This window comes from Piliocolobus tephrosceles, chromosome 6 (genome assembly GCF_002776525.5).
Source record: "Piliocolobus tephrosceles isolate RC106 chromosome 6, ASM277652v3, whole genome shotgun sequence".
Classification (NCBI taxonomy): Eukaryota; Metazoa; Chordata; class Mammalia; order Primates; family Cercopithecidae; genus Piliocolobus; species Piliocolobus tephrosceles.
This window is the reverse complement of record NC_045439.1, coordinates 153,736,155-153,746,544: the sequence shown is the minus strand read 5'-3', so window position 1 is coordinate 153,746,544 and position 10,390 is coordinate 153,736,155. Positions and strand designations below refer to the sequence as shown.

The following is a 10,390-nucleotide window of genomic DNA, read 5'->3' as shown; positions in this document are numbered from 1 at the left end:
ACTTTTTGGTCATGGGAAACTAAAGGTTTTAAAGACTGCACTACACTCTGAAAAAGAAAAATAATCAAGTTTACAAAGGTATTACTTCCTAGCTATGTAACCATGAGCTCATTTCCTATCTATAAAATATGAGAAGTTTCTCCTCTCTAAAATATGAGGGCACTTATTTCACACAGCGGCTATGAAGACTAAATCAGAAGATACATAAAGTACTTAGCATAGTATCGGTCATGCAAAGTGTTCAATAATTTACACTTGTTTTGAACATAACTAAAACTGGAATCGATCACAAGACACGGAGAGTACAGTAACATTAATTCAAATGCTACAAAGTTAGTTTTTTAAATAATCAAGATATGAGAAATTGTCTAAATGTCTTTCCTCTATGAAAAATTATTAATTACATTGATATACAACTAAGACTGAAGGAGGGAGAGTAACTGATCTGGTTTCAACACTTGGCATCTACTGGCCTAACGATTCATTCCCCTGTTTTGGAGAACCTGTGCCCAAGACAAAGTAACTTGTCCTCGGCTTTCATGGAGTTGGTAAATAGCTCTAATAGAAGACAGGAAGTAGTAAGCATTCAGACTATCATCTGACGTTTTCCTACTCTGAGCACTTCATGTATATACACACATCATTCTCACCTATTTTTCATAGCAGTCATCCAAATGGTATGTACTGTCTATCCGTATTTTAGAGTAGAGCAAGGTGAAACCAAAAAAGGTGTGTTTGTCACCAAACTCAATGTTCCTTTCACATCCTGCCGCTTCATATGAAAGAGATGTGAAGTGAAAAGAGAAGATGAACTTTTGGTTTGGTCAGAGCAGGATGGAACAAAGTCAGCTTCATGAAGGAGAAATAATTTGAGTTGTTTTGTAGGGGAGAACGAATGTGAGTATACAGATGCCACAGAAGGAAAGTAAGCAGAGAAAATAGCATAAACAGGCTGGAACGGGGCATACACAGGGATCAGCAGGTGGTTCCCGGATGTGAAGAGCAGATGAACAGGGTAAAAAGTGGCTATTCATAGACGAGAAAGATAACCTTGGGCAAGAAAACGTATGACCGTGGCTAGGCACGGTGGCTCATGCCTGGGATCCTGGCACTTTGGCAGGCCGAGGTAGGAGGATCGCTTGAACTCAGGTGTTCCAGAGCAGCATGGTCAACACAGTGAGACCTCATCTCTACTAAAAATCAAAAAAAGTAGCCTGGTGTGGTGGCACATGCCTATAGTCCACGACACTTGGGAGGCTGAGGCAGGAGGATCGCTGGAGCCTGAGAGATCAAGGCTACAGTGAACTATGATTGTGCCACCGCACTCTAGCCCAGGCAACAGAGCAAGAACCTGTCTGAAAACCAATAAACAGATGACTGAATCTACCACTGAGGCAGGAATGGAGGAGGAGAGCAGCTGAATTCGGCAGGTTCACGAATTGCCAGGTATTAACTATAATTACTTCACCAAAAAGTCCAGGCTCTAGCTATTTATACACACTTACACATTTAAATGGTCTTGCCTTTCAGTCTTCCTAATTTTCTCTAATATTGCCAAATTATCTTTTTCAATTCCTTCATCCTCTAACTTTTTCCCACTAATAGGCTCTTCTTTCATCTCACAGTGGTCTCAGTCTTCTATATCCTTCAAAAAGAAGAAAAATGTTAGCTTATTCAACCTATTTTTCTTCAGCAGTTTCTTATGCCAAAAGTTAAATTATTCTTGATTCAATGGGGGACAAGAAACAGAATATATCTACCCTATGGGGAGAGACAAAAAGCCCACGCATTCCATTCAAGAGGCTCCCACCTTTTATACACTATATTTTATTTAAAAGCTAGACTTTGTGTAGAGCAGATTTAAAAGCTTTACAAAGTCATAACTATTACTAAATAAGCCATCATTTCTTTATTTACTTCTTTATTATTACTTTTTTTTAAATAGAGTCTCACTCTGTCACCGAGGCAGGAGTATAGTGGGGCGATCTCTGCTCACTGCAAACTCTGCCTCCCAGGTTCAAGTGATTCTCATGTCTCAGTCTCCCGAGCAGCTGGGATTTCAGACCTATACCACCACACTCAGCTAATTTGTTTATCTTTTTAGTAGAGACAGGGTTTCACCATGTTGGCCAGGCTGGTCTCAAAGTTCTGACCTCAAGTAATCAGCCCACCTTGGTCTCCCAAAGTGCTGGAATTACAGGCATGAGCCACCACGCCCAGCCAAGGCATCTTTTAAATCCCCTCTTAAGAGGAACCTTTGAGACAGTTTAGCAGCAGGTGTCAAGAACCTTAACTGTTCATAGTTTGTTCCAGAAACTCGACTTCTAGAATTGTGTTCCAAGAAACTAGTCTAAGATGTAAACACAAATTGAGGCATAAGGATACCTATTCCAACCTTGCAACCACAAAAACACACATGAAATCTGCATGTGCAAAAATAGCAAAGCAGTGAACTCAATTCTATGACCTATTAAGAGGCCACTGAAATACCAACACAGCATAATTTATCCTGTATCGAACAACTTTGAAATGAAAAATGGAATACACAAAGGAAGAGAAAGATTTTCAATTATGCTGAAATATGCACAGAAATAGACCAGAAGAACTTATATTGAAATGTTCACTTCAATTAATTTTAGTTGTTATCTCTGGAGACTTTTGGTGCTTTCCCTAATTTCAGTTTATGGTTTCATATAGTAAGCATTTATTGACGTTAATAACTGAAAAATGAGTCAGGAAAAGAATTTGATGTCAGGTGCTCAGGAGGCTGAAATACAGGGCTCGTTTAGGCCCAGGTGTTTGAGGCTGCAGTAAGCTATGATCATGCCACTGCACTCCAGCATGGGTAACAGAGACCCTATCTCAAAAAATAATAATTATTTTAAAAGAATTTGAATAATACCCACCAGAACAACATCTTTCTTCACATCATTCTGCTTCCTCCCTTCCCATACTATCTGTTCTTACATATATACAAATATATGCAGATTTTTAAAAATCCTTTTTTCAATTAAATTATTTTTCCACTTCAAATGCCAAATACTCTACAGAAGTAGTTTATACTCATTTCCATTCTTTTTTTCCCAAGCCGGCTGATTTCTAGGCCAGGTTCCTGACTACCTCCACTCAAACTCTGCTCATGACTCCATACGTCAGGAAGCTCCTTTCTCCCTGTGTGCACCTTTCAGCCCTGACCTTCTATCCTATGCTTGTTTTCCTCACAATGCTCAGAAATGCCTTTGGCCTGTATTTCCTCCTATACCTTCAACCTCAGTCATGTTCCCATCCACAAAACTTCTCCACCTAAGTATTAATCAGCACATCGCAAACAGAATTCAACAATCTTTCTAAAGCAATATCCTCAGCACACTATTCCATGCTCAAGGTCTTCTTATCAATAATCACACCAAATAGAAACATACGCCTGTCTCAACTTCAAGACCTTTAACCACCTGCCTTTTCTGGCCAATCTTGCTTTCCATGACTTCAACACATCAACTTTCCTTCTCAAAAGAAAAGCATCCAATGCACCCAAACACACCATGTCCAAGGTTGTTCTGGGCCTGTTCCCACATTCTTTTAGGAGCCTAGAATATCTGCTTTTCACCTGTCCTCTTCTGACATCTCCAAAGTCCAGTCTCTTACCTTTCTAGATTTCCCTCCAACTTGCGGTCCCTTGTTTATTATCTTGTGAGGGGAAAATGAAAGGGTTCATGATCTTTAGTACAATGGCCGCCTGACCCCCGGAAAAGGTTTAATGTTTTCATGCAGTTTATTCCACCTCAGCTAAACTGCATAAAAACATTGAAACAAATTCTCATTCTAATCGGACAATTCTAAGAAGTATTTTACTCCCAGACTCATAAAACAAGTCTACAGCCAGGCACAGTGGCTCACGCCTGTAATCCCACACTTTGGGAGGCCGAGGTGCTGGATCACTTGAGGCCAGGAGTTCAAGACCAGCCTGGGCAACAGAACGAGACTCAGACTCCACACACACACACACACACACACACACACACACACACACACACACAAAATTAGCTGCACGTGGGGCACCTGCCGGTCGTCCCAGCTACTCAGGAGGATTGCTTGAACCTGGGAGTTCAAGGTTGCAGTGAGCCGTGACTACGCTACTGCACTCCAGCCTGGGTGACAGCGAGACCCTGTCTCAAACAAACAAACAACAACAAGTCTACGACACTACTTCTTCAGTTCTGAAGCACTCTAAAAGTATATTTTACATTAATAATTTCCAAACCAAGAAAATGAAAGTCTGAATTAATTGTAAGACCCCAAACAGAAAATATATTTTAAAACAATCAAGACCATAAAATTCACATGCTTTCTTTTTGGTCAATGCAGAGACAAAGATCTTTGTTGCAAAGTTTTAATGTGAATGCAAAGCTTCAGAGCCTGAAAACATCTGAAATTATACCCAGAACTGACAACTGGCCTAGGCTCCACATGTCATTGGAATTTGCTCTACTAAATTTTCTACCATTTGTATGTGTTCCCTCCAAAATTCAGGTGTTTCTAATGTGATGATATTGAGAGGCAGGACCTTCAAGAGGTGATTAGGCCAAGAGGGCTCCCTCCTTCTTAATGGGATTAAGGCCCTGATGAATGAGGCTTCACACATGGGACTAGCTTGCTCTCCTGCCCTTCTGCCTTCTACCATGGGAGGATGCCACAAGGCCTTCAGACATTAAATGTTAGTATTTTCATCTTGGACTTCTCAGTCGCCAGAACTGCTAGAAAATAAATGTCTGTTCCGTATAAATTACCCAGTCTCTGGTATTCTGTTATAGCGGCATAAAACAGACTTAGAGAAAATTCCTTGCTGATTTTTCAACAAGAGACAGTTTCACTACTTCTGGTGAGTAGTCCCTAACACGTTCTCAAATTCTCCTTTTACGCAAACATAACACTTTTTAAACTTAGTAGTTCCTCTTCCTAAAAATAACCAAATGCATGTTAGGGACTGATTAGTATTAAATATAAATACAACTTTGGTGGTAAAAGTTAAGGACTTTTGTTTTCCATGAAATCCAACCCAAAGAATTCATATAAAGCATTTGCGTAAAGGCATATCATCAGTTAGAGGTAAAGCCAGAGTTGAGAAATTATATTCCATTCCAAATACAATGTGCTTTCAATTATTGCACATTAATAGTAGTTTACAAAGGAGATTTATGGAATTACTCAAATCAAAAATGATGACATTTATGAAATGTCGTTCTTTTCTTTTTTTTTTTTTTTTTTGAGGCGGAGTCTTGCTCTGTTGCCTGGACTGGAGTGCAGCGGCCGGATCTCAGCTCACTGCAAGCTCCGCCTCCTGGGTTTATGCCATTCTCCTGCCTCAGCCTCCGAGTAGCTGGGACTACAGGCGCCCGCCACCTCGCCCGGCTAGTTTTTTTTGTATTTTTAGTAGAGACTGGGTTTCACCGTGTTAGCCAGGATGGTCTCGATCTCCTGACCTCGTGATCCGCCTGTCTCAGCCTCCCAAAGTGCTGGGATTACAGGCTTGAGCCACCGCGCCCGGCCGAAATGTCGTTCTTCTCCGACTTCAGCCATCTCCTCTTCTTCCTCTTCTTCTGAAGTCACTTCCTCTGTTGCCCCATTCTGAAACAGAGAAAGAATCTGCCAGGGTTACACAGGCTGAATACAGGCTAAGTCCATTAGAAGACTGGTGCCATAACTCTAGGGACAAACTCTCAACCATCTGTCACTGCAGTGCCGCTATCAGAGAGCCTATTAACATGAAATGTTTACTTTTAAATCCAACTATGGTTTGAGAAACAACCAGTCATCAGCTTTTAAACACAGAACAGAAAACAAAAGAATTAGGAATAAAAAAAGCAATCAAATATAAATATAAAATATATAAGTCAAATTAAAACAAAACTGAAAACGTTAAAACAGAATCTAACTTAAAATAAGAAAACATTTTACTTTCATGGCTATGTGTATAAGATCAATGACCTATGTTATAAAAAATAAATATAATCAATTATCCATTCCTTAAAATAACTACCTTTTTAACTTTGAAAAGCCTGAATCATGACGTAAATTCAATTGCCTTTCATTTTAAAAGATCAGATGTGTGATTTATAGGCACTTCACAAAACTAAGAATGATGAAATGATTACCACCTTACTAAAAGGCAAATTTTAGTTTTGAAAACAAGTTATTTACTACAAAATACCTCTCTGCAAGACAGAATTTACCAACTGACACAATTGACGATCATCGAGTTTAAAATGAATTTAATGGGGTTTTAGGAAGGGCCTTCATACCCAGTTTGGGCAAATTTCAAAAGATAAGCTTCCTGGCCAGTGCACAGTATATAAACACATCTTTACTCATGAAGGCCAGTTCAGGTTAGAACCCAGAATATGTAACATATCAAGAAACTAGGATCCAGAGATCCTGTAAGACCAACAAAGGTCTCAGTAGTTTCTAAGCATCTGTTCTCGGATACTCTGACGGAGTAATACTTAAGAAAAACAAACCCATCATCACAGAAGGTGTTAGAACTCTTCTGGATTAGTAAGCTGGAGAATGCCATGTAGATAAACATACCCATGCAGAATTAACTTGTATTTCCTTTAAATCTGCATCTCTTTAGACCTTCTTTGTCTTCTAAAATCTAATTGGAAAAAGGAAGCAAGCAGCTGCTTCTAAAACATAATTCACCCCTTCTTCATTTCCCTAAATTGTTATACTTTGGGTATCTAAAGAATATATACTTAGCCTATAAGTCCCAAAGACTTTGCATCACTAATTGAAAGAGCAGTTTTGAAATGCTCATTTCAAAGCCTACCCAGAGAATCTGTTTTTGTTGTTGTTGTTGTTGTTTGAGATGGAATCTTGCTCTCTCACCAGGCTGGAGGGCAGTGGCAGGATCTCGGCTCCCTGCAACCTCTGCCTCCTGGGTTCAAGCCATTCTCCTGCCTCAGCCTCCTGAGTAGCTGGGACTACAGGCGCCTGCCACCACGCCCAGCTAATTTTTGTATTTTTAGTAGAGACAGAGTTTCACTATGTTGGCCAGGATGGTCTCGATCTCTTGACCTCATGATCCGCCCACCTCAGCCTCCCAAAGTGCTGGGGGGAGTCTGTTTTTAAAAAGCTCTCTGAGGTGATTCTGACATGCATCCATGTCTGTAACCATCAGCCCAGTTACTATCTTTCATTTTACAAATGACAAAGCTGAGCCCCTACCCCTCAAAAACGGTAAGTAATTTAACCAAAACAAAAAGTGAGTTAGGGTTGTGAAATCCTAAGATGAATTTCTTTTCAGGATGTGGCCTGGTCCTCTTTCCAAAACCCCACCAAAATGACAGTATTTTATTAAAAAGAATAAGTCTGCCGCAGCAGCAGAAAAATAACCCATACAGGGAGAATACCCTGAGTGAACCAAAACCACAGGGACATGCTGGAAGACACAAAGCAGATGGAATCAGACTGCTGGGCTTGACAAAGCCACAAACCCAATCCAAATAATGGAGGGACCACTTTTTTCCAGAACAATCTAACATGCTTTACTGTACTTCTCCCAGCTACAGTTGGTAAGGATCACCCTCCGATATAGGAAGCCTATCTTGATGGCCTCTTACTATGAGTGTCAAAACCAGAGAAAAAAGACAATGTTTTTAATATAACTCAACACAGCAGCAAAATCTTGAAAGAGACACCATCTCTGCCTTTTAAGTGAGGAGCCAGAAAGCTCTCCTGCCAGCACCTCCCCACCCTGGTGCCACAGGATGAGCATGAGTCTGCAAACCAGGAGAGGGAGGCCACAGCAGAAAAGAGTAAGACCCTGTCTCAAAACAAACAAAGAAAAAAACAAAAGAAAAAGAAAACTTTTTTTGAGCGAAGTCTCGTTCTTGTCCCCCAAGTTTGAGTGCAAGGGCTCCATCTCGGTTCACTGCAACCTCTGCCTTCCGGGTTCAAAGGACTCTCCTGCCTCTGCCTCCCAAGTAGCCGGGATTAAGTCACCTGCCACCACGCCCGGCTAATTTTTGTATATTTTAGTAGACACGGGGTTTCACCATGTTGGCCAGGCTGGTCTCCAACTCCCGACCGCCTGGGCCTCCCAACGCGCAGGGATTACGGTGAGCCACTGCGCCCGGCCCAAACACCGAAAAGCTTAAGGGCCTATCCCCTTCCCCGCCTGGGCTCAAAAAACACCGGAGCCGCCCTGCACCGCCCTGTCGCGGTCCCGGGAGCAGGCTGACTCGGGCGACCCTGGCTCCCGAGAGGGCTCCGGCCGCCACGGGCTCCCACCTCTGGGCGCGGGGACAGGGGCCGAGAGGGGCCAGCAGCCCCCAAGCCTGCCCCCGCGCCAGGAGCCGCAGAGAAGCGCCCTCCGCCTCCTCCCACCCAAGCCTCCCTCAGTCCCGGGGGCGGGCCGGGCTAGTCGCGGGAGAAAGGGGCGGGGAACCGGGGTCTCTCCGGGCAGGGACCCCTTTGTTCCGGGACTCCAGGCGCCCCCTCTCCGCCCTCACCCTGCCCCGCGAGGCCTCCGCAGGGCGCCTCACCGTCATGTTGCAGGGGAGCGTGAGCCGGCGGGGGCGGGCTCCGGGTCCTTGTGGAAGACAGATGCCAGCAACTTCAGTTTGGCCTTGAGCCGGGACACGGACATCTTCCCCTCATCTCCGGCCAGAGAGGCGCGGAACCGGAGACTGTCCGGAGCCGCTGTCACGGCCGCGACCACCCGCGGGGCCGCCCTACAGAGCTCTCCCAGCTCCGCCTCTCCCCGCCTCCTCGAGCCTCGTGGGAGCGCGGCTGGAAAATGGCAAGGGGCACGGAGGAGGACTTGGCGGGAGCTATGTGGAGGCCTGTGGGGCTGCTCCCATTGTAACCGACTCCACCGACGGGAGGCGCGGCTCCTGTCAAGCCACAGCTTAAAAGGGCAACAGCACCACCGGCCCCGCTACCGCCTGGGAAAGGGCTGCCCCCGTCCCGGTCCCTGTCCCCCTCGCCCTTCACCCTTCAACCCAGCGTGCCCCGCGCGCATCCGTTTCGGCGGGTGCACGAGTCCAGAGCGCGCGCGCGCCCCCGGCTGCCCCCTCTTCCCTTGACCCAGCACCTTTCTGCCTGACCCATCTGGTCCCTTCCTCACACTCGCTGACTGGAGGCTCAGGGCGGCACAACCACCAACTCTGTAACTCTGTGTGTGTGTGTGTCTGCCAATGGTGTGTGAGTGTTTGTGCGTGTGCGTGTGTCTTTCTGTCTGTCTCCCAAGGTAACTGAGCACTGCTGAGTTCAGGCTGATTATTAGCTCATGGACTGTTAGCAAAATACAGTCACAAAAAGGCTGTGTGCTGATTTGTCTTTTGCGGTGACCTCATGTTGTTCATGTTTTATGTTTTTCAGAGTTCATTAGTTTCATTTGTTCTCAGTTAATATCTAGCTCAAGAGACTGTGTAAGTACAATACCCCCAAACTGAAAGTCACCTAGGTAAAATATAGGAAAAGTATCTCACCCATTTAAACTATAGTTGAAAACGTGTACACTTTAGTTTTGTGTAGCCAACACTGGATAATGGGTAAGGGCACAGGATCCCAGGGCTAGACTGCCTGGGTTCAAGTTCCAACTTAGCCACTTGCTGACTGCGAAATACTTGAAAACTTTAAGCGTCAGTTTCTCTCTCTCTTTTTTTTTTTAAACTTAATCCCATATGTGATAGTAAGTCTCAGTTTCTTGAACTGAAAAACAAATTATTCAATGAGAGTCTCTGTGCAAACTTTAAAGTTTTTAAAGCCACTGCCTGGCTCAGGAAAGTCCTCAGCTTTAGCGGTTATTAGCTGTGATTATTATTGTGTTGGCTACACGTGCATTAATGAGGCAGGAGAATGCTCAGGGATAACAACCAAGAATCCTAATGATCTCATCAGACCCAGAGGGAGGCATATGTGTGCATGCTCGTGTTTCAGCTCAGAGCCCTTAGTCTAGAAGGCTCTTGAACTCAGAGGCCCAGGCACTATCAGGTTGACTTTGCCTTGGAGCCAGCACTTTTGTTGATCAATGAAAATGACATAATGCTTTTTTTTTTTTTTTTTTTTTGGCACCAACCAAGTGCCTCAAGCTGTGTCAAGAGGAGCGTGCTTCAGTTGGCTGGAGCGAGCAATTCAACTTGTGGAGGAATGAGAAATGTTAGTGCTGAGGCAAGAAACATAAACCCCCAGGGTAAGGGAGGAGTCACTGAAAGTCAGGCAAAGGAACTGGCATCCAGTAATGAGTTAGGCTTTGCCGGCCTCTGGAGAGGAAAACATTAAGCCAAGCCCGAGGGCACAGATCCTAAGGGAATGCTGGCAGCTCTAGGCTGTCTATGCCTAGAAGCAGAGGGTGGCACCTGGTTGAAAGAGGGGGCTGGGGGACATA

General features: G+C 44.1%; 1 long non-coding RNA gene across 1 annotated transcript; it reads right to left on the bottom strand.

The window, feature by feature from the left end:
* Window positions 1–1,522: 1,522 nt before the first annotated feature.
* LOC111554616 lies at window positions 1,523–9,018 on the bottom strand. The gene is made up of 3 exons (XR_003309789.2): window positions 8,544–9,018; window positions 5,481–5,625; window positions 1,523–1,645 (listed from the first exon to the last, which is right to left on the bottom strand). It is a non-coding gene; the product is annotated as an uncharacterized LOC111554616 (long non-coding RNA).
* Between the last annotated feature and the right edge of the window lie 1,372 nt (window positions 9,019–10,390).